The 22401-nt window shown below is 68.9% G+C and overlaps 1 pseudogene; it reads right to left on the bottom strand.

The window, feature by feature from the left end:
- Positions 1-235: 235 nt before the first annotated feature.
- LOC105715026 (ankyrin repeat domain-containing protein 33B-like) lies at positions 236-1956 on the bottom strand (annotated as a pseudogene).
- Positions 1957-22401: the final 20445 nt, after the last annotated feature.

Below are 22401 nucleotides of genomic sequence, written 5' to 3'. Positions count from 1 at the left end.
TATGTGTACTGATTGCTAGCGGGGCTGGTGTCAGGAGAATCGATGTGTCTCCCCCAGCCCCTTCCTGGGAGCAGCCTGGACGGACAGCCTGGAAACGCGATTGGCCCTGTGGTCCTGGGAGCTGCAGTGGCGCGATGCGCATCGAGGACACCTCCCACTTTGAGCCCAGGCCCGCGTCCTCGCCCTGGCCCCGGACCCTGCGCCGGGCACCCGCTGGCCCTCACGTCGTCTTCTTTCAGGGTGGCGGGTGCTTCTCCTTCTGCGCCTCGGTTTGGTGCTTCTTCCAAGCCTCCTTCTCAGTCTCCTCCGCCTTCCATTTCTCCTCCTGGCCTACTTGAAGGGCCACTTGGGGATCCGCAGGTGGCCGCTGTCCTTGGTGCTGCCCTTCCGCGCTGGCCGCTCGGGCTGGTAGGTGGGCGCGGGAGCCTGGCGGAGGTGGACCCTGGGCACCACCAGGCTGGGCCGCACGCTGCTCCGCGGCAGACGCTGCAGGGGTAGGAGGCTGGCCTTCCGCGGGGCGGGGGGACCCTGGGACGGGGGGGCCCCGTACAGCCCTGGCCGCCAGGATTTCCTGCACCATCAGCCGCCTCTTCCCCCACACACGGGGGGCTCTCGGGCACGCGATCTGGCACACGATGGCCACGGCGGGCTGTTAGAGGTTCGTGGTCATCTTTCCCATGTGGTCTAGGGCGCCCTCGTGCTCCGGGGCCCGCACAGAGCGCGGCGACAGCGCGGACAGCACGCAGTCCTGGAGCCTCCGCAGACAGCTCTTGGAGCCCACGGGCTTCCGCGCTGTGTCGGGGGAGGCAGGAGCTCGGGCCGGTACTTTTCCTGGAACCGCTCCGGGCAGGGGCTCTTCTGTGGCCGAGTCCTGTCTGGGTGTCCCTCCGCGGGGGTCCCTCGCGTGGACATGTGCCCTGATATCATCGGGTCTCACATGCAATCCGTTTGACCCTGCATGACGGCTTTCATCAGAGCGCTGGACCCGAATGTCCCTCCTTTCAAGGTCTAGACCAGGGACATACTTCAATGAGTAGTGGGTGATGACAGCGTGCCCTGATTGGGTCCGAACAGCCTCTTCAGCAAAACAGCACAGGAGCAGACGCTCGGCTGCTTTCTTCATTTACACTTTAATTCCGCGATGCCTCCGTGCCCGTCTGACAACGTCTCTCCTGGGGTCTGAGGCTCTGCTGCTCTTCAGTGTCCACTGAGAGGGGGCCCTGGCCGTCTTCAGGCATGAAAACCTCCAAGCCCGCCGTCCTCACCATGGGGTCCCTGGGCCAGGGCATCAGCCTCACTGGGAAATCTGTGGATCTGCTCATTCTTAGGCCCCACCCAGGCCTATTCAAAGACTCCAGAGGCAGGGCCTGGCAGCCTGTATTTCCACCAGATCTGTGTTAAAGCTCAGATGAAACAGCCCAGGCGATGCTGACACGGGAAGCAAAAGGTTGAGAGCCAGTGTCTAATGCACCTGTGCCCACAGGGCGGGGCAGCCCCTGCCTGCACAGCTGTGATCAGGTTTGTGTTCCCCTCGCTGTCCTGCAGTTGATATCAACGTGGGAGTACTCAGCTGAGGACACCATGGGATCCACAAAGCTGTGGTAGCAGGCGACAATAAGGCCGATCCGGCCACTGTGATCAGTCTCCTGTGCCTCCTCGATGCTCACCCCGCGTGGCACCAGCGTCCACAGCAGCACCCCCACCTCCGGGACGCCCTCCAGGAGGCTCTCCACGCTCTCGACGCCCTGCTCCTCCTTGTCCTGGAAAGAGAAGAAAGAGTCATCCAAGGCAATGCTGCTGCCGGCATAGGGCCGATTCCAGAAGTCCTGGAACTCTTCTTAGCCAGTGCTGTCCTCGACCTTCGCACCCCCAGGTGGGGATGGCATTGGCGCCCCGAGGTGGGGTCATGCAGCGCCTCCTGCCACCCTCCGGCGGGGTCCAGGTCAGCAGTACCATTCAGGCGGGGAGCAGGGGCCTTCCCGCCTCCGCCTCTCCGCCTCCGCCTCCTCCTCCTCCTCCGCCTCTCCGCCTCTCCGCCTCTCCGCCTCCGCCTCTCCGCCTCTCCGCCTCTCCGCCTCCGCCTCTCCGCCTCCGCCTCCGCCTCCGCCTCTGCCTCTCCGACTCCGCCTCTGCCTCTCCGACTCCACCTCTCCGCCTCCGACTCTTCGCCTCCGCCTCCGCCTCCGCCTCTCCGCCTCCGCATTGTCTGGAATACTAGACTAGGTTCAAAGGTTTCTTTTCTTATATTGCTGAGATTCCTTTTAAAGAGAAGCATCTAACATGTGAAAGAATAAAACTCTTACTTAAGTTCCTAGGTATGTGACATGGATAACATGCCACTAAAGTATAGGCGGAGGCGGAGAGGCGGAGAAGCGGAGGCGGAGGCGGAGGCGGAGGCGGAGGCGGAGGCGGAGAGGCGGAGAGGCAGAGGCGGAGGCGGAGGAGGATATAAAAATATCCCCCCCAAACCCATCTTTTTTTTTTTTTCCTTGAGACAGACTCTTACTCTGTCGTCCAGGCTGGAGTGCGGTGGTGCCATTTCGGCTCACTGCAACCTCCACTTCCCGAGTTCAAGTGATTCTCCTGCCTCAGCCTCCAGAGTAGCTGGAACTACAGGCGTGCGCCACCATACGCGACGGCCTCCGCCTCGCCTCCGCCTCCGCCTCCGCCTCTCCGCCTCCGCCTCCCCGCCTCTCCGCCTCCGCCTCTCCGCCTCCGCCTCCCCGCCTCCGACTCTCCGCCTCCGCCTCTCCGCCTCTCCGCCTCCGCCTCTCCGCCTCTCCGCCTCCGCCTCCCCGCCTCTCCGCCTCCACCTCCGCCTCTCCGCCTCTCCGCCTCCTCCTCTCCGCCTCTCCGCCTCCGCCTCCCCGCCTCTCCGCCTCCACCTCCACCTCTCCGCCTCCGCCTCCACCTCTCCGCCTCTACCTCCGCCTCCGCCTCTCCGCGTCCGCATTGTCTGGAATACTAGACTCGGTTCAAAGGTTTCTTTTCTTATATTGCTGAGATTCCTTTTAAAGAGAAGCATCTAACATGTGAAAGAATAAAACTCTTAAGTTCCTAGGTATGTGACATGGATAACATGCCAGTAAAGTATAGGCAGAGGCGGAGAGGCGGAGGCAGAGGCGGAGAGGCGGAGAGGCGGAGGGGCGGAGGCGGAGGAGGATATAAAAATATCCCCCACAAACCCATCTTTTTTTTTTTTTCCTTGAGACAGAGTCTTACTCTGTCGTCCAGGCTGGAGTGCGGTGGTGCCATTTCGGCTCACTACAAACTCAGCTTCCCGAGTTCAAGTGATTCTCCTGCCTCAGCCTCCAAAGTAGCTGGAAATACATGCGTACGCCACCATACGCGACCGCCTGCGCCTCCGCCTCCGCCTAAGCCTCCGCCTCCCCGCCTCTCCGCCTCCGCCTCCGCCTCCCCGCCTCTCCGCCTCCGCCTACGCCTCTCCGCCTCCGCCTCCGCCACCGCCTCTCCGCCTCCGCCTCCCCGCCTCTCCGCCTCCGCCTCTCCGCCTCCGCCTCAGCCTCTACGCTTCCACCTCCCCGCCTCCGACTCTCCGCCTCCGACTCCGCCTCCGCCTCTCCGCCTCCGACTCTCTGCCTCCGCCTCCGCCTCCGCCTCCGCCTCTCCGCCTCCGCCTCTCCGCCTCCGCCTCGGCCTCCGCCTCTCCGCCTCCGGCTCTCGGCCTCCGTCTCGGCCTCCGCCTCTCCGCCTCTCCGCCTCTCCGCCTCCGCCTCTGCGCCTCTGCGCCTCCGCCTCCGCCTCCGCCTCTCCGCCTCCGGCTCTCGGCCTCCGCCTCCGCCTCCGCCTCCGCCTCTCCGCCTCCGCCTTTCAACCCCTCCGCCTCCGCCTCCGCCTCTCCGCCTCCGCCTCCGCCTCTCCGCCTCCGCCTCCGCCTCCGCCTCCGCCTCCCCGCCTCCCCGCCTCCGACTCTCCGCCTCCGCCTCCGCCTCAGCCTCCGCCTCTCCGCCTCCGCCTCCGCCTCTCCGCCTCCGCCTCTCCGACTCCGCCTCCGCCTCCGCCTGGGCCTCCCCGCCTCTCCGCCTCCGCCTCCGCCTCCGCCACTCCGCATCTCCGCCTCCGCCTCCGCCTCTCCGCCTCTCCGCCTCCGCCTCCGCCTCTCCTCCTCTCCGCCTCCGCCTCCGCCTCTCTGCCTCCACCTCCGCCTCCGCCTCTCTGCCTCCGCCTCTCCGACTCTTCGACTCCGCATCTCCGCTTCTGCCTCCGCCTCCGCCTCTCCGCCTCCGCCTCCGCCTCCACCTCTCTGCCTCCGACTCTCCGCCTCCGCCTCCGCCTCCGCCTCCGCCTCCACCTCTCCGCCTCCGCCTCTCCGCCTCCGCCTCCGCCTCCGCCTCCGCCTGTCCGCCTCCGGCTCTCGGCCTCCGCCTCCGCCTCCGCCTCCGCCTCCGCCTCTCCGCCTCCGCCTTTCAACCCCTCCGCCTCCGCCTCCGCCTCTCCGCCTCCGCCTCCGCCTCTCCGCCTCCGCCTCCGCCTCCGCCTCCGCCTCCCAGCCTCCCCGCCTCCGACTCTCCGCCTCCGCCTCCGCCTCAGCCTCCGCCTCTCCGCCTCCGCCTCTCCGCCTCCGCCTCTCCGACTCCGCCTCCGCCTCCGCCTGGGCCTCCCCGCCTCTCCGCCTCCACCTCCGCCTCTCTGCCTCTCCGCCTCCGCCTCTCCGCCTCTCCGCCTCCGCCTCCGCCACTCCGCATCTCCGCCTCCGCCTCCGCCTCTCCGCCTCCGCCTCCGCCTCTCCGCCTCTCCGCCTCCGCCTCCGCCTCCGCCTCTCCTCCTCTCCGCCTCCGCCTCCGCCTCTCTGCCTCCGCCTCTCCGACTCTTCGACTCCGCATCTCCGCCTCTGCCTCCGCCTCCGCCTCTCCGCCTCCGCCTCCGCCTCCACCTCTCCGCCTCCGACTCTCCGCCTCCGCCTCCACCTCTCCGCCTCCGCCTCTCCGCCTCCGCCTCCGCCTCCGCCTCCGCCTCTCCGCCTCCGCCTCCGCCTCTCCGCCTCCGCCTCCGCCTCTCCGCCTCCGCCTCCGCCTCCGTCTCTCCGCCTCCGCCTCCGCCTCCGCTCCGCCGCCGCCTCTACACCTCCGCCTCCGCCTCCGCCTCTCCGCCCCCGCCTCTCCGCCTCCGCCTCCACCTCCGCCTCTCCACCTCCCCCTCTGACTCCGCCTCTCCGCCTCCGCCTCCGCCTCCACCTCAGCCTCCCCGCCTCCGCCTCTCCACCTCCGCCTCCGCCTCCGCCTCCGACTCTCCGCCTCCGCCTCTCCGCCTCCGACTCTTCGCCTCCGCCTCTCCGCCTCCGAATTGTCTGGAATACTAGACTAGGTTCAAAGGTTTCTTTTCTTATATTGCTGACATTCCTTTTAAAGAGAAGCATCTAACATGTGAAAGAATAAAACTCTTACTTAAGTTCCTAGGTATGTGACATGGATAACATGCCACTAAAGTATAGCGGAGGCGGAGAGGCGGAGGCGGAGGAGGATATAAAAATATACCCCCCAAACCCATCTTTTTTTTTTTTTCCTTGAGGCAGAGTCTTACTCTGTCGTCCAGGCTGGAGTGCGGTGGTGCCATTTCGGCTCACTGCAACCTCCGCTTCCCGAGTTCAAGTGATCCTCCTGCCTCAGCCTCCAGAGTAGCTGGAACTACAGGCGTGCGCCACCATACGTGACCGCCAGCGCCTCCGCCTCCGCCTCCGCCTCCGCCTCCGCCTCCGCCTCCGCCTCCGCCTCCGCCTCCCCGCGTCACCCGCCTCCGCCTCCGCCTCTCCGCCTCCGCCTCTCCGACTCCGCCTCCTCCTCCGCCTCTCCGCCTCCGCATCTCTGCCTCCGCCTCTCCGCCTCCGCCTCCGCCTCCGCCTCTCCGCCTCCGCCTCCGCCTCTCCGCCTCCGCCTCCGCCTCTCCGCCTCCGCCACTCTGCCTCCGCCTCCCCGCCTCTCCGCCTCCGCCTCCCCGCCTCTCTGCCTCTCCACCTCCGCCTCTGCCTCTCCGCCTCTCCGCCTCCGCCTCTCCGCCTATCCGCCTCCGCCTCCGCCTCTCCGCCTCTCCGCCTCCGCCTCCGCCTCTCTGCCAATCCACCTCCGCTTCTCCGCCTCCGCCTACGCCTCGGCCTCTGACTCTCCGCCTCCCCCTCTCCGCCTCCGCCTCCACTTCCACTTCTCCGCCTCCGCCTCTCCGCCTCCGCCCCCGCGTCCGCCTCTCCGTCTCCGCCTCCTCCTCCGCCTCTCCGCCTCCGCCTCCGCCTCCGCTTCCGCCGCCGCCTCTCTGCATCTCCGCCTCCGCCTCTCTGCCTCTCCGCCTCCGCGTCCGCCTCTCCACCTCTCCGCCTCCGTCTACGCCTCTCCGACTCTAAGCCTCCGCCTCCGCCTCTCCGCCTCCACCTCCCCGCCTCTCCGCCTCCGCCTCCCCGCCTCTCCGCCTCTGCCTCCGCCTCTCCGCCTCCGCCTCCGCCTCCGCCTCTCCGCCTCCGCCTCCCTGCCTCCGCATCTCCGCCTCCGTCTCCGCCTCAGCCTCCGCCTCTCCGCCTCCGCCTCTCCGCCTCCGAATCTGCCTCCGCCTCTCCGCCTCCGACTCTGTGCCTCCGCCTCCGCCTCCGCCTCTCCGCCTCCGCCTCTCCGCCTCTCCGCATCCGTCTCTCCGCCTCCGCCTCGGCCTCTGCCTCTCCGCCTCCGCCTCCGCCTCTCCGCCTCCGCCTCCGCGTCCGCCTCCCCGCCTCTGGGCCTCCGCCTCCGCCTCCGCCTCTCCGCCTCCGCCTCCGCCTCTCCGCCTCCTCCTCTCCGCCTCTCCGCCTCCGCCTCCGCCTCTCCGCCTCCTCCACTCCGCCTCTCCGCCTCCGCCTCCGCCTCTCCGCCTCCGCATCCGCCTCTCCGCCTCCGCCTCAGCCTCCGCCTCTCCGCCTCCGACTCTCCGCCTCCGCCTCCGCCTCAGCCTCCGCCTCTCTGCCTCCGCCTCTCCGCCTCCGCCTCTCCGCCTCCGCCTCCGCCTCCGACTGGGCCTCCCCGCCTCTCCGCCTCCGCCTCCGCCTCTCCGCCTCTCCGCCTCTGCCTCTCCGCCTCTCCGCCTCCGCCTCCGCCACTCCGCCTCTCCGCCTCCAACTCCGCCTCTCCGCCTCTCCGCCTCCGCCTCCGCCTCTCCACCTCTCCGCCTCCGCCTCTGCCTCCGCCTCTCCTCCTCTCCGCCTCCGACTACGCCTCTCTGCCTCCGCCTCTGCCTCCGCCTCTCCGCCTCCGCGTCTCCGCCTCTCTGCCTCCGCCTCTCAACCTCCGCCTCCGCCTCTCCACCTCCGCCTCCGCCTCCGCCTCCGACTCTCCGCCTCCACCTTCGCCTCCTCCTCTCCGCCTCCGCCTCCGCCACTCCGCCTCTCCGCCTCCGCCTCCGCCTCTCCGCCTCTCCGCCTCCGCCTCCGCCTCTCCACCTCTCCGCCTCCGCCTCCGCCTCCGCCTCTCCTCCTCTCCGCCTCCGACTACGCCTCTCTGCCTCCGCCTCTGCCTCCGCCTCTCCGCCTCCGCGTCTCCGCCTCTCTGCCTCTGCCTCTCAACCTCCGCCTCCGCCTCTCCACCTCCGCCTCCACCTCCGCCTCCACCTCTCCGCCTCCGCCTTTGCCTCCTCCTCTCCGCCTCCGCCTCTCCACCTCCGCCTCTCCGCCTCCGCCTCCGCCTCCGCCTCCGCATCCGCCTCGACGCCTCTCTGCCTCCGCCTCCGCCTTCCCGCCTCTCCGCCTCCGCCTCCGCCTCTCCGCCTCCGCCTCTCCACCTTCGCCTCCGCGTCCGCCTCTCCGTCTCCGCCTCTGCCTCCGCCTCTCCGCCTCCGCCTCCGCCTCCGCTTCCGCCGCCGCCTCTCTGCATCTCCGCCTCCGCCTCTCTGCCTCTCCGCCTCCGCGTCCGCCTCTCCACCTCTCCGCCTCCGTCTACGCCTCTCCGACTCTAAGCCTCCGCCTCCGCCTCTCCGCCTCCGCCTCTCCGCCTCCGCCTACGCCTCCGCCTCTCCGCCTCTGCCTCTCCACCTCCGCCTCTGCCTACGCCTCGGCCTCTGACTATCCGCCTCCCCCTCTCCGCCTCCGCCTCCGCCTCCCCGCCTCCGCCTCTCCGCCTCCGCCTCCGCCTCCGCCACCCCGCCTCCGCCTCCGCCTCTCCGCCTCTACTCCTCCGCCTCTCCGCCTCTCCGCCTCTCCACCTCCGCCTCTCCGCCTCTCCGCCTCCACATGTGCCTCTCTGCCTCTCCGCCTCTGCCTCTCCGCCTCTCCGCCTCCGCCTCCTCCTCTCCGCCTCTCCGCCTCTCCGCCTCCGCCTCTCCGCCTCCGCCTCCACCTCCTCCTCTGCCTCTCCGCCTCCGCCTCTCCGACTCCGCCTCCGCCTCCGCCTCTCTGCCTCCGCCTCTCCGCCTCCGCCTCCGCCTCCGCCCCTCCGTCTCCACCTCTGCCTCCGCCTCTCCGCCTCCGCCTCCGCCTCCGCTTCCCCCGCCGCCTCTCCACCTCCGACTCCGCCTCCGCCTCTCCGCCTCCGCCTCCGCCTCCGCCTCCGCTTCCGCCTCCGCCTCTCCGCCTCCACCTCCTCTTATGCCTCTCCGCCTCCGCCTCCGCCTCTGCCTCTGCCTCTCCGCCTCTGCCTCTCCGCCTCCGCCTCTTCGCCTCAGCCTCCGCCTCGGCCTCTCCGCCTCCGCATTGTCTGGAATACAAGACTAGGTTCAAAGCTTTCTTTTCTTATATTGCTGAGATTCCTTTTAAAGAGAAGCATCTAACATGTGAAAGAATAAAACTCTTACTTAAATTCCTAGGTATGTGACATGGATAACATGCCACTAAAGTATAGGCGGAGGCGGAGAGGCGGAGAGGCGGAGAGGCGGAGGCGGAGGCGGAGGAGGATATAAAAATATCCCCCCCAAACCCATCTTTTTTTTTTTTCCTTGAGACAGAGTCTTACTCTGTCGTCCAGGCTGGAGTGCGGTGGTGCCATTTCGGCTCACTGCAACCTCCACTTCCCGAGGTCAAGTGATTCTCCTGCCTCAGCCTCCAGAGTAGCTGGAACAACAGGCGTGCGCCAACATACGTGATCGCCTCCGCCTCTGCCTCACCGCCTCGCCGCCTCCGCTGCTCTGCCTCTCCGCCTCCGCCTCCGCCTCTCCACCTCTCCGCCTCCGTCTCCGCCTCTCCGCCTCTCCGCCTCTGCCTCCGCCTCTCCGCCTCGGCCTCCGCCTCTCAGCCTCCACCTCCGCCTCTCCGTCTCCCCCTCCGCCTCTCCGCCTCCGCCTCTCCGCCTCTCCACCTCCGCCTCTCCGCCTCCGCCTCCGACTCTCCGCCTCCGCCTCCGCCTCCACCACAACTTCTCCGCCTCCGCATCTCCGCCTCTGCCTCTCCGCCTCCGCTTCCGCCTCTCCTCCTCCGCCTCTGCCTCCGCCTCTCCGCCTCCGCCTCCACCTCTCTGCCTCCGCCTCCGCCTCTCCGCCTCCCCCTCCACCTCTCCGCCTCTCTGCCTCCGCCTCCGCCTCCACCTCCACCTCTCCACCTCCGCCGCCCCGCCTCTGCCTCTCCACCTCCGCCTCTGCCTTCGCCTCCGCCTCTCCGCCTCTGCCTCCGCCTCCAACTCTCCGCTTCCGAATCCACCTCCGCCTCCGCCTCTCCGCCTCCACATTGTCTGGAATACTAGACTAGGTTCAAGGGTTTCTTTTCTTATATTGCTGAGATTCCTTTTAAAGAGAAGCATCTAACATGTGAAAGAATAAAACTCTTACTTAAGTTCCTAGGTATGTGACATGGATAACATGCCAGTAAAGTATAGGCAGAGGCGGAGAGGCGGAGAGGCGGAGGCGGAGGTGGAGAGGCGGAGAGGCGGAGGCGGAGGAGGATATAAAAATATCCCCCACAAACGCATCTTTTTTTTTTTCCCTTGAGACAGAGTCTTACTCTGTCGTCCAGGCTGGAGTGCGGTGGTGCCATTTCGGCTCACTACAAACTCAGCTTCCCGAGTTCAAGTGATTCTCCTGCCTCAGCCTCCAGAGTAGCTGGAACTACATGCGTACGCCACCATACGCGACCGCCTGCGCCTCCGCCTCCGCCTCCGCCTCCGCCTCCCTGCCTCTCCGTCTCCGCCTCCGCCTCCCCGCCTCTCCCCCTCCACCTCCCCGCCTCTCCGCCTCCGCCTCCGCCTCTCCGCCTCCGCCTCTCGGCCTCCACCCCCGCCTTTCCGCCTCCGCCTCCGCCACCGCCTCTCCGCCTCCGCCTCCGCCTCTCCGCCTCCGCCTCCGCCTCTCCGCCTCCGCCTCTCGGCCTCCGCCCCCGCCTTTCCGCCTCCGCCTCCGCCACCCGCCTCTCCGCCTCCGCCTCCGCCTCTCCGCCTCCGCCACCGCCTCTCCGCCTCCGCCTCCGCCTCTCCGCCTCTGCCTCCGCCTCTCCGCCTCCGCCTCCGCCTCTCCGCCTCCGCCTCCACCTCCCCGCCTCTCCGCCTCCGCCTCCCCGCCTCTCCGCCTCCGCCTCTCCGCCTCCGCCTCCGCCTCTCCGCCTCCGCCTCACCGCCTCTGCATCTCCGCCTCCGTCTCCGCCTCAGCCTCCGCCTCTCCGCCTCCGCCTCTCCGCCTCCGCCTCGGCCTCCGCCTCTCCTCCTCTGCGCCTCCGCCTCTCCTCCCCCACCTCGGCCTCCGCCTCTCCGCCTCCGCCTCCGCCTCCGTCTCTCCGCCTCCGGCTGTCGGCATCCGCCTCCGCCTCCGCTTCTCCGCCTCCGCCTTTCCACCCCTCCGCCTCCGCCTCCACCTCTCCGCCTCCGACTCTCCACCTCCGCCTCTGCCTCGGCCTCCGCCTCTCCGCCTCCACCTCTCCGCCTCCGCCTCTCCGCCTCCGCCTCTCCGACTCCGCCTCCGCCTCCGCCTGGGCCTCCCCGCCTCTCCGCCTCCACCTCCGCCTCTCTGCCTCTCCGCCTCCGCCTCTCCGCCTCTCCGCCTCCGCCTCCGCCACTCCGCCTCTCTGCCTCCGCCTTCGCCTCTCCGCCTCTCCGCCTCCGCCTCCGCCTCTCCGCCTCTCCGCCTCTCCGCCTCTCCGCCTCTCCGCCTCCGCCTCTCCGCCTCTCCGCCTCCCCTCCTCTCCGCCTCCACTTCCGCCTCTCTGCCTCCGCCTCCGCCTCCGCCTCTCCGCCTCCGCCTCTCCGCCTCTCTGACTCCGCATCTCCGCCTCTGCCTCCGCCTCCGCCTCTCCGCCTCCGCCTCTGCCTCCGCCTCCGACTCTCCACCTCCGCCTCCGCCTCCACCTCTTCGCCTCCGCCTCCGCGTCCGCCTCTCTGCCTCCGCCTCTCTGACTCCGCCTCTCCACCTCTCCGTCTCCGCCTCTCCGCCTCCGCCTCTCCGCCTCCGCCTCTCCGCCTCCGCCTCCGCCTCTCCGCCTCCGCCTCTCCGCCTCCGCCTCTCCGCCTCCACCTCTCCGCCTCCGCCTCCGCCTCCGCCTCCGCCTCTCCGCCTCCACCTCTCCGCCTCCGCCTCCGCCTCCGCCTCTCCTCCTCCGCCTCTCCTCCTCCGCCTCTCCGCCTCCGCCTCCGCGTCCGCCTCTCCGCCTCCGCCTCCGCCTCCGCTTCCGCCGCCGCCTCTACGCCTCCGCCTCAGCCTCCGCCTCTCCGCCCCCGCCTCTCCGCCTCCGCCTCTCCGCCTCCCCCTCCGACTCCGCCTCTCCACCTCCGCCTCCGCCTCCGCCTCCGCCTCCGCCTCCGACTCTCCGCCTCCGCCTCTCCGCCTCCGCCTCTTCGCCTCCGCCTCCGGCTCCGCCTCTGCGCCTCCGCATTGTCTGGAATACTAGACTAGGTTCAAAGGTTTCTTTTCTTATATTGCTGACATTCCTTTTAAAGAGAAGCATCTAACATGTGAAAGAATAAAACTCTTACTTATGTTCCTAGGTATGTGACATGGATAACATGCCACTAAAGTATAGCGGAGGCGGAGAGGCGGAGAGGCGGAGGCGGAGGCAGAGAGGCGGAGGCGGAGGCGGAGGAGGATATAAAAATATCCCCCACAAACCCATCTTTTTTTTTTTTCCTTGAGACAGAGTCTTACTCTGTCGTCCAGGCTGGAGTGCGGTGGTGCCATTTCGGCTCACTGCAACCTCCGCTTCCCGAGTTCAAGTGATTCTCCTGCCTCAGCCTCCAGAGTAGCTGGAACTACAGGCGTGCGCCACCATACGTGACCGCCAGCGCCTCCGCCTCCGCCTCCGCCTCCGCCTCCGCCTCCCCGCCTCTCCGCCTCCGCCTCCGCCTCCGCCTCTCCGTCTCCGCCTCTGCGCCTCCGCCTCCGCCTCCGCCTCTCCGCCTCCGCCTCTCCGACTCCGCCTCCTCCTCCGCCTCTCCGCCTCCGCATCTCCGCCTCCGCCTCTCCGCCTCCGCCTCCGTCTCTCCGCCTCCGCCACTCTGCCTCTGCCTCTCCGCCTCCGCCTCCGCCTCTCCGCCTCCGCCCCCGCCTCTCCGCCTCCGCCTCCGCCTCCCCGCCTCTCCGCCTCTGCCTCCCCGCCTCTCCGCCTCCGCCTCCGCCTCCCCGCCTCTCCGCCTCTCCACCTCCGCCTCTGCCTCTCCGCCTCTCCGCCTCCGCCTCCGCCTCTCCGCCTCTCCGCCTCCGCCTCCGCCTCTCCGCCTCCGTCTCTCCACCTCTCCGCCTCCGCCTCCGCATCTCCGCCTCCGCCTCCGCCTCCGCCTCTCCGCCTCCGCCTCGGCCTCCGCCACAACATCTCCGCCTCCGCATCTCCGCCTCCGCCTGTCTGCCCCCGCTTCCGCCTCTCCGCCTCCGCCTCTGCCTCCGCCTCTCCGCCTCCGCCTCCGCCTCTCCGCCTCCGCCTCCGCCTCTCCCCCTCTGACTCTGCCTCCTCCTCTCCGCTTCCGACTCCACCTCCGCCTCCGCATCTCCGCCTCCGCATTGTCTGGAATACTAGACTAGGTTCAAAGGTTTCTTTTCTTATATTGCTGACATTCCTTTTAAACAGAAGCATCTAACATGTGAAAGAATAAAACTCTTACTTAAGTTCCTAGGTATGTGACATGGATAACTTGCCACTAAACTATAGGCGGAGGCGGAGAGGCGGAGAGGCGGAGAGGCGGAGGCGGAGGAGGATATAAAAATATCCCCCACAAACCCATCTTTTTTTTTCTTTCTTGAGACAGAGTCTTACTCTGTCGCCCAGGCTGGAGTGCGGTGGTGCCATTTCGGCTCACTACAAACTCAGCTTCCCGAGTTCAAGTGATTCTCCTGCCTCAGCCTCCAGAGTAGCTGGAACTACAGGCGTACGCCACCATACGGGACCGCCTGCGCCTCCGCCTCCGCCCCCGCCTCTGCCTCCGCCTCCCCGCTTCCGCCTCCGCCTCCGCCTCCCCGCCTCTCGGCCTCCGCCTCCGCCTCCGCCTCTCCGCCTCCTCCTCTCCACCTCTCCGCCTCCGCCTCTGCCACTCCGCCTCCGCATCCGCCTCTCCGCCTCCGCCTCAGCCTCCGCCTCTCCGCCTCCGAATCTCCGCCTCCGCCTCCACCTCAGCCTCCGCCTCTCCGCCTCCGCCTCCGCCTCCGACTTGGCCTCCCCGCCTCTCCGCCTCCGCCTCCGCCTCTCCGCCTCTCCGCCTCTGCCTCTCCGCCTCTCCGCCTCCGCCTCCGCCACTCCGCCTCTCCGCCTCCGCCTCCGCCTCTCCGCCTCTCCGCCTCCGCCTCCGCCTCTCGGCCTCTCCGCCTCCGCCGCCGCCTCTCCTCCTCTCCGACTCCGACTCTGCCTCTCTGCCTCCGCCTCCGCCTCCGCCTCTCCGCCTCCGCGTCTCCGCCTCTCTGCCTCCGCCTCTCCACCTCCGCCTCCGCCTCTCCGCCTCCGCCTCCGACTCTCCGCCTCCAACTCCGCCTCCACCTCTCCGCCTCCGCCTTCGCCTCCTCCTCTCCGCCTCCGCCTCTCCGACTCCGCCTCTCCGCCTCTCCGTCTCGGCCTCTCCGCCTCCGCCTCTCTGCCCTCGCATCTCCGCCTCCGCCTCTCCGCCTCCGCCTCTCCGCCTCCGCCCCCGCCTCTCCGCCTCCGCCTCCGCCTCTCCGCCTCCGCCTCTCCGCCTCCGCCTACGCCTCCACCTCCGCATCCGCCTCGCTGCCTCTCCGCCTCCGCCTCCGCCTTCCCGCCTCTCCGCCTCCGCCTCCGCCTCTCCGCCTCCGCGTCCGCCTCTCCGTCTCCGCCTCCGCCTCCACGTCTCCGCCTCCGCCTCCGCCTCCGCTTCCGCCTCCGCCTCTCTGCCTCTCCGCCTCCGTGTCCGCCTCTCCACCTCTCCGCCTCCGTCTACGCCTCTCCGACTCTAAGCCTCCGCTTCCGCCTCTCCGCCTCCGCCTCTCTGCCTCCTCCTCCGCCTCCGCGTCTCCGCCTCTGCCTCTCCACCTCCGCCTCTCCGCCTCTGTGTACGCCTCGGCCTCTGACTCTCCGCCTCCCCCTCTCCGCCTCCGCCTCCGCCTCCGCCTCTCCGCATCCGCCTCTCCGCCTCCGCCTCTCCGCCTCCGCCTCCGCCACCCCGCCTCCGCCTCCGCCTCTCCGCCTCTACTCCTCCGCCTCTCCGCCTCTCCGCCTCCGCCTCTCCGCCTCTCCGCCTCCACATGTGCCTCTCTGCCTCTCCGCCTCTCCGCCTCTCCGCCTCCGCCTCTCCGCCTCTCCGCCTCCGCCTCCTCCTCTCCGCCTCTCCGCCTCTCCGCCTCCGCCTCTCCGCCTTCGCCTCCGCCTCCTCCTCTGCCTCTCTGCCTCTGCCTCTCCGACTCCGCCTCCGCCTCTGCCTCTCCGCCTCCGCCTCTCCGCCTCCGCCTCCGCCTCCGCCCCTCCGTCTCCGCCTCCGCCTCTGCCTCTCCGCCTCCACCTCCACCTCCGCTTCCCCCGCCACCTCTCCACCTCCGACTCCGCCTCCGCCTCTCCGCCTCCACCTCTCCGCCTCCGCCTCCGCCTCTCCGCCTCCCCCTCCACCTCCGCCTCTCCGCCTCCGCCTCCGCCTCCGCCTCCGCTTCCGCCTCCGCCTCTCCGCATCCACCTCCTCTTATGCCTCTGCCTCTCCGCATCCGCCTCTTCGCCTCCGCCTCCGCTTCGGCCTCTCCGCCTCCGCATTGTGTGGAATACAAGACTAGGTTCAAATGTTTCTTTTCTTATATTGCTGAGATTCCTTTTAAAGAGAAGCATCTAACATGTGAAAGAATAAAACTCTGACTTAAGTTCCTAGGTATGTGACATGGATAACATGCCACTAAACTATAGGCGGAGGCGGAGAGGCGGAGAGGCGGAGGCGGAGGCGGAGGCGGAGGAGGATATAAAAATATCCCCCCCAAACCCATCTTTTTTTTTTTTTCCCTTGAGACAGAGTCTTACTCTGTCGTCCAGGCTGGAGTGCGGTGGTGCCATTTCGGCTCACTGCAACCTCCACTTCCCGAGTTCAAGTGATTCTCCTGCCTCAGCCTACAGAGTAGCTGGAACTACAGGCGTGCGCCACCATACGTGACCGCCTCCGCCTCCGCCTCCGCCTCACCGCCTCGCCGCCTGCGCTGCCCTGCCTCTCCGCCTCCGCCTCCGCCTCTCCGCCTCTCCGCCTCCGTCTACGCCTTTCCGCCTCTCCGCCTCCGCTCCGCCTCTCCGCCTCGGCCTCCGCCTCTCGGCCTCCACCTCCGCCTCTCCGCCTCCGCCTCCGCCTCTCCGCCTCGGTCTCTCCGCCTCTCCGCCTCCGCCTCCGCATCTCCGCCTCCGCCTCCGCCTCTCCGCCTCCGCCTCCGCCTCCGCCACAACATCTCCGCCTCCGCATCTCCGCCTCCGCCTGTCTGCCCCCGCTTCCGCCTCTCCGCCTCCGCCTCTGCCTCCGCCTCTCCGCCTCTGCCTCCGCCTCTCCGCCTCCGCCTCTCCGCCTCTGACTCTGCCTCCTCCTCTCCGCTTCCGACTCCACCTCCGCCTCCGCATCTCCGCCTCCGCATTGTCTGGAATACTAGACTAGGTTCAAAGGTTTCTTTTCTTATATTGCTGACATTCCTTTTAAACAGAAGCATCTAACATGTGAAAGAATAAATCTCTTACTTAAGTTCCTAGGTATGTGACATGGATAACATGCCACTAAAGTATAGGCGGAGGCGGAGAGGCGGAGAGGCGGAGGCGGAGGAGGATATAAAAATATCCCCCACAAACCCATCTTTTTTTTTCTTTCTTGAGACAGAGTCTTACTCTGTCGTCCAGGCTGGAGTGCGGTGGTGCCATTTCGGCTCACTACAAACTCAGCTTCCCGAGTTCAAGTGATTCTCCTGCCTCAGCCTCCAGAGTAGCTGGAACTACAGGCGTACGCCACCATACGGGACCGCCTGCGCCTCCGCCTCCGCCTCCGCCTCTGCCTCCGCCTCCCCGCCTCCGCCTCCGCCTCCGCCTCCCCGCCTCTCCACCTCCGCCTCCGCCTCTCCGCCTCCGCCTCCGCCTCCGCCTCTCCGCCTCCGCCTCCACCTCTCCGCCTCCACCTCTGCATCTCCGCCTCCGCCTCCCTGCCTCTCCGCCTCCGCCTCTGACTCTCCGCCTCCGCCTCTGCTTCCGCCTCTCCGCCTCCGCCTCCCCGCCTCTCCGCCTCCGCCTCCCCGCCTCTCCGCTTCCGCCTCCGCCTCTCCGCCTCCGCCTCTGCCTCCGCCTCTCCGCCTCCGCCTCTCCGCCTCCGCCTCTCCGCCTCCGCCTCCGCCTCCGCTTCCCCCGCCGCCTCTCCACCTCCGACTCCGCCTCCGCCTCTCCGCATCCACCTCTCCGCCTCCGCCTCCGCCTCTCCGCCTCCCCCTCCACCTCCGCCTCTCCGCCTCCGCCTCCGCCTCCGCCTCCGCTTCTGCCTCCGCCTCTCTGCCTCCACCTCCTCTTATGCATCTCCGCCTCCGCCTCCACATCCGCCTCTGCCTCTCTGCCTCTGCCTCTCCGCCTCCGACCCCTCGCCTCCGCCTCTGACTCGGCCTCTCCGCCTCCGCATTGTCTGGAATACAAGACTAGGTTCAAAGGTTTCTTTTCTTATATTGCTGAGATTCCTTTTAAAGAGAAGCATCTAACAGGTGAAAGAATAAAACTCTTACTTAAGTTCCTATGTATGTGACATGGATAACATGCCAGTAAAGTATAGGAGGAGGCGGAGAGGCGGAGAGGCGGAGGCGGAGGCGGAGAGGCGGAGAGGCAGAGGCGGAGGCGGAGGAGGATATAAAAATATCCCCCCCAAATCCATCTTTTTTTTTTTTCCTTGAGACAGAGTCTTACTCTGTCGTCCAGGCTGGAGTGCGTTGGTGCCATTTCGGCTCACTGCAACCTCCACTTCCCGAGTTCAAGTGATTCTCCTGCCTCAGCCTCCAGAGTAGCTGGAACTACAGGCGTGCGCCACCATACGTGACCGCCTCCGCCTCCGCCTCCGCCTCACCACCTCGCCGCCTCCGCTGCTCTGCCTCTCTGCCTCCGTCTCCGCCTCTCCGCCTCTCCGCCTCCGTCTACGCCTCTCCGCGTCTCCGCCTCTGCCTCCGCCTCTCTGCCTCGGCCTCCGCCTCTCGGCCTGCACCTCCGCCTCTCCGCCTCCGCCTCCGCCTCTCCGCCTCCGCCTCTCCGCCTCTCCGCCTCCGCCTCTCCGCATCCGCCTCCGCCTCTCCGCCTCCGCCTCCGCCTCCGCCACAACCTCTCCGCCTCCGCATCTCCGCATCCGCCTCTCCGCCTCCGCTTCCGCCTCTCCGCCTCCGCCTCTGCCTCCGCCTCTCCGCCTCCGCCTCCGCCTCTCCGCCTCCGCCTCCGCCTCTCCGCCTGGGCCTCCACCTCTCTGCCTCTCTGCCTCCGCCTCCGCCTCCACCTCCACCTCTCCACCTCCGCCGCCCCGCCTCCGCCTCTCCACCTCCGCCTCTGCCTTTGCCTCCGCCTCTCCGCCTCTGCATCCGCCTCCTCCTCTCCGCTTCCGACTTCACTTCCGCCTCCGCCTCTCCGCCTCCGCATTGTCTGGAATACTAGACTAGGTTCAAAGGTTTCTTTTCTTACATTGCTGAGATTCCTTTTAAAGAGAAGCATCTAACATGTGAAAGAATAAAACTCTTACTTAAGTTCCTAGGTATGTGACATGGATAACATGCCAGTAAAGTATAGGCAGAAGCGGAGAGGCGGAGAGGCGGAGGCGGAGGCCGAGAGGCGGAGAGGCGGAGGCGGAGGAGGATATAAAAATATCCCCCACAAACCCATCTTTTTTTTTTTTTCCTTGAGACAGAGTCTTACTCTGTCGTCCAGGCTGGAGTGCGGTGGTGCCATTTCGGCTCACTACAAACTCAGCTTCCCGAGTTCAAGTGATTCTCCTGCCTCAGCCTCCAGAGTAGCTGGAACTACATGCGTACGCCACCATACGCGACCGCCTGCGCCTCCGCCTCCGCCTCCGCCTCCGCCTACCTGCCTCTCCGCCTCCGCCTCCGCCTCCCCGCATCTCCCCCTCCGCCTCCCCGCCTGTCCGCCTCCGCCTCCGCGCCTCCGCCTCTGCCTCTCCGCCTCCGCCTCCGCCTCTCCGCCTCCGCATCCACCACCGCCTCTCCGCCTCCGCCTCCGCCTCTCCGCCTCCGCCTCCGCCTCTCCGCCTCCGCCTCCGCCTCCCCGCCTCTCCGCCTCCGCCTCCCCGCCTCTCCGCCTCCGCCTCTCCGCCTCCGCCTCCGCCTCTCCGCCTCCGACTCCCGGCCTCCGCATCTCCGCCTCCGTCTCCGCCTCAGCCTCCGCCTCTCCGCCTCCGCCTCTCCGCCTCCGCCTCCGCCTCCGCCTCTCCGCCTCCGCCTCTCCGCATCCGACTCTCTGCCTCCGCCTCCGCCTCAGCCTCTCCGCCTCCGCCTCCGCCTCCCCGCCTCCGCCTCCGCCTCTCGGCCTCCGCCTCCGCCTCCGCCTCTCCGCCTCCGCCTCCGCCTCTCCGCCTCCGCCACTCCGCCTCCGCCTCTCCGCCTCCGCCTCCGCCTCTCCGCCTCCGCCTCTCCGCCTCCGCCTCCGCCTCCCCGCCTCTTTGCCTCTGCCTCCCCGCCTCTCCACCTCCGCCACCGCCTCCGCCTCCCCGCCTCTCCGCCTCCGCCTCTGCCTCTCCGCCTCCGCCTCCCCCTCTCCGCCACTCCGCCTCCGCCTCCGCCTCTCTGCCTCTCCGCCTCCACCTCTCCGCCTCTCCGCCTCCACCTCTGCCTCCGCCTCCGCCTCTCCGCATCCCCCTCCGCCTCCGCGTCTCTGCCTCCGCATCCGCCTCCGCACCCCGCCTCCGCCTCTCCGCCTCCGCCTCCGCCTCCGACTGGGGTTCCCGCCTCTCCGCCTCCGCCTCTGCCTCTCCGCGTCTCCGCCTCTGCCTCTCCGCCTCTCCGCCTCCGCCACCGCCACTCCGCCTCTCCGCCTCCGCCTCCGCCTCTCCGCCTCTCCGCCTCCGCCTCCCCCTCTCCGCCTCTCCGACTCCGACTCCGCCCCTCCTCCTCTCCGCCTCTGACTCCGCCTCTCTGCCTCCGCCTCCGCCTCTCTGCCTCCGCCTCTCCGCCTCTCTGCCTCCGCCTCTCCACCTCCGCCTCCGCCTCCGCCACTCCGACTCCGCCTCCGCCTCCGCCTCCGACTCTCCGCCTCTCCGCCTCCGCCTCCGTCACTCCGCCTCTGCCTCCGATTCCGCCTCCGCCTCTCCGCCTCCACCTCCGCCTCCCCGCCTCCGCCTCCGCCTCCGCCTATCCGCCTACGCCTCCACCTCCGCCTCTCCGCCTCCGCCTCTCCGCCTCCGCCTCCACCTCTGCCTGTCTGCCTCGGCCTCTCCGCCTCCGCCTCTCCGCCTCCGCCTACGCCTCCGCCTCTGCCTCTCCGCCTCCCCCTCTCCGCCTCCGCCTCCGCCTCCGCCTCCGCCTCCACCTCTCCGCCTCCGCCTCTCCGCCTCCGCCTCCGCCTCTTCCTCCGCCTCTCCGGCTCCGACTCCGCATCCGCTTCCGCCGCCACCTCTACGCCTCCGCCTCCGCCTCCGCCTCTCCGCCCCCGCCTCTCCGCCTCCGCCTCCACCTCCGCCTCTCCGCCTACCCCTCCGACTCCGCCTCTCCGCCTCCCCCTCCGCCACTGCCTCTCCGACTCCACCTCTCTGCCTCCGACTCTTCGCCTCCGCCTCCGCCTCCGCCTCTCCGCCTCCGCATTGTCTGGAATACTAGACTAGGTTCAAAGGTTTCTTTTCTTATATTGCTGACATTCCTTTTAAAGAGAAGCATCTAACATGTGAAATAATAGATCTCTTACTTAAGTTCCTAGGTATGTGACATGGATAACATGCCACTAAACTATAGGCGGAGGCGGAGAGGCGGAGAGGCAGAGGCGGAGGCGGAGAGACGGAGAGGCGGAGGCGGAGGCGGAGGAGGATATAAAAATATCCCCCACAAACCCATCTTTTTTTTTTTTCTTGAGACAGAGTCTTACTCTATCGTCCACGCTGGAGTGCGGTGGAGCCATTTCGGCTCACTACAAACTCAGCTTCCCGAGTTCAAGCGATTCTCCTCCCTCAGCCTCCAGAGTAGCTGGAACTTCAGGCGTACGCCACAATACGCGACCGCCTGCGGGTCCGCCTCCGCCTCCACCTCCGCCTCCGCTTCCGCCTCCGCGCCTCGGCCTCCGCCTCCGCCTCCACGCCTCTCCGCCTCCGCCACCCCGCCTCTCCACCTCCGCCTCGGCCTCTCCGCCTCCGCCTCCGCCTCTCCGCCTCCGCATCCACCTTTCCGCCTCCGCCTCCGCATCTCCGCCTCCACCACCGCCTCCCCGCCTCTCCGCCTCCGCCTCCGCGCCTCTCCACTTCCGCCTCCGCCTCTCCACCTCCTCCTCTGGCTCCGCCTCTCCGCCTCCGCCTCCCCGCCTCCGCATCTCCGCCTCCGTCTCATCCTCAGCCTCCGCCGCTCCGCCTCCGCCTCTCCGCCTCCGCCTCCGCCTCCGCCTCTCCGCCTCCGGCTCTCCGCCTCCGACTCTCTGCCTCCGCCTCCGCCTCCGCCTCTCCGCCTCTGCCTCTCCGCCTCTCCGCCTCCGCCTCCGTCTCTCCGCCTCTCCGCCTCCGCCTCCGCCTCTCCGCCTCTCCGCCTTCGCCTCCGCCTCACCTCCTCTCCGCCTCCGCCTCCGACTCTCTGCCTCCGCCTCCGCCTCCGCCTCTCCGCCTCCGCCTCTCCGCCTCTCTGCCTCCGCCTCTCCGCCTCCGCCTCCGCCTCCGCCTCTCCGCCTCCGCCTCCGCCTCCGCCTCTGACTCTCCGCCTCCGCCTCTGCCTCCACCCCTCCGCCTCCGCCTCCGCCACCTCCTCTCCGCCTCCGCCTCTCCGCCTCCGCCTCTCCGCCTCTCCGTCTCTGCCTCTCCGCCTCCGCCTCTCCGCCTCCGCCTCTCCGCCTCCGCCTCCGCCTCTCCGCCTCCGCCTCTCCGCCTCCGCCTCTCCGCCTCCGCCTCCGCCTCCCCGCCTCCGCCTCAGCCTCCGCCTCCGCTTCCGCCTCTCCGCTTCCGCCTCCGCCTCTCCCCCTCCGCCTCCCCGCCTCTGCCTCCGCCTCCGCCTCCCCGCCTCCGCATCCGCGTCCGCCTCCGCCTCTCCACTTCCGCCTCCGCATCTCCGCTTTCGCTTCCGCCTCTCCACCTGCGCCTCCGCCTCTCCGCCTCCGCCTCCGCCTCTCCGCCTCCGCCTCCGCCTCTCCGCCTCCGCCTCCGCCTCCGCCTCTCCGCCTCCCCGACTCCGCCTCCTCCTCTCCGCCTCTCCGCCTCCGCCTCTCCGCCTCTCCGCCTCCGCCTCTCCGCCTCCGCCTCCGCCTCCGCCTCTCTGCCTCCGCCTCTCCGCCTCTGCCTCTGCGCCTCCACCTACGCCTCCGCCTCTGCCTCTCCGCCTCTCCCTCTCCGCCTCCGTCTCCGCCTCCACCTCTCCGCCCCCGCCTCTCCTCCTCCGCCTCCGCCTCTTCCTCCGCCTCTCCGTCTCCGCCTCCGCATCCGCTTCCGCCGCCGCCTCTACGCCTCCGCCTCCGCCTCCACCTCTCCGCCCCCGCCTCTCCGCCACCGCCTCTCCCTCCGCCTCTCCGCCTCCCCCTCCGACTCCGCCTCTCCACCTCCGCCTCCGCCTCCATCTCCGCCTCCCCGCCTCCGCCTCTCCGCCTCCGCCTCCGCCTCCGCCTCTCTGCCTCCGCCTCCGCCTCCGCCTCCTCATTCCTGCCTCTCCGCCTCCGCCTCCGCCTCCCCGCCTCTCCGCCTCCGCCTCTCCGCCTCTGCCTCCACCTCCGCCTCTCCGCCTCCGCCTCCGCCTCTCCGCCTCCGCCTCAGCCTCTCCGCCTCCGCCTCCGCCTCTCCGCCTCCGACTCCGCCTCCGCCTCTCAGCCTCCGCCTCCGCCTCTCTGCCTCCGCCTCCGCCTCTCCGCCTCTCCGCCTCCGCCTCTACGCCTCTCCGCCTCCGCCTCTCCGCCTCCGCCTCCGCCTCAGCCTCTCCGCCTCCGCCTCTCCGCCT

Source organism: Aotus nancymaae, unplaced genomic scaffold, assembly GCF_030222135.1.
Source record: "Aotus nancymaae isolate 86718 unplaced genomic scaffold, 86718_ANA_hifiasm-v0.15.2.pri h1tg000012l, whole genome shotgun sequence".
Classification (NCBI taxonomy): domain Eukaryota; kingdom Metazoa; phylum Chordata; class Mammalia; order Primates; family Aotidae; genus Aotus; species Aotus nancymaae.
The sequence above is the reverse complement of the archived record's forward strand: the minus strand, read 5'-3'. Positions and strand labels throughout refer to the sequence as shown.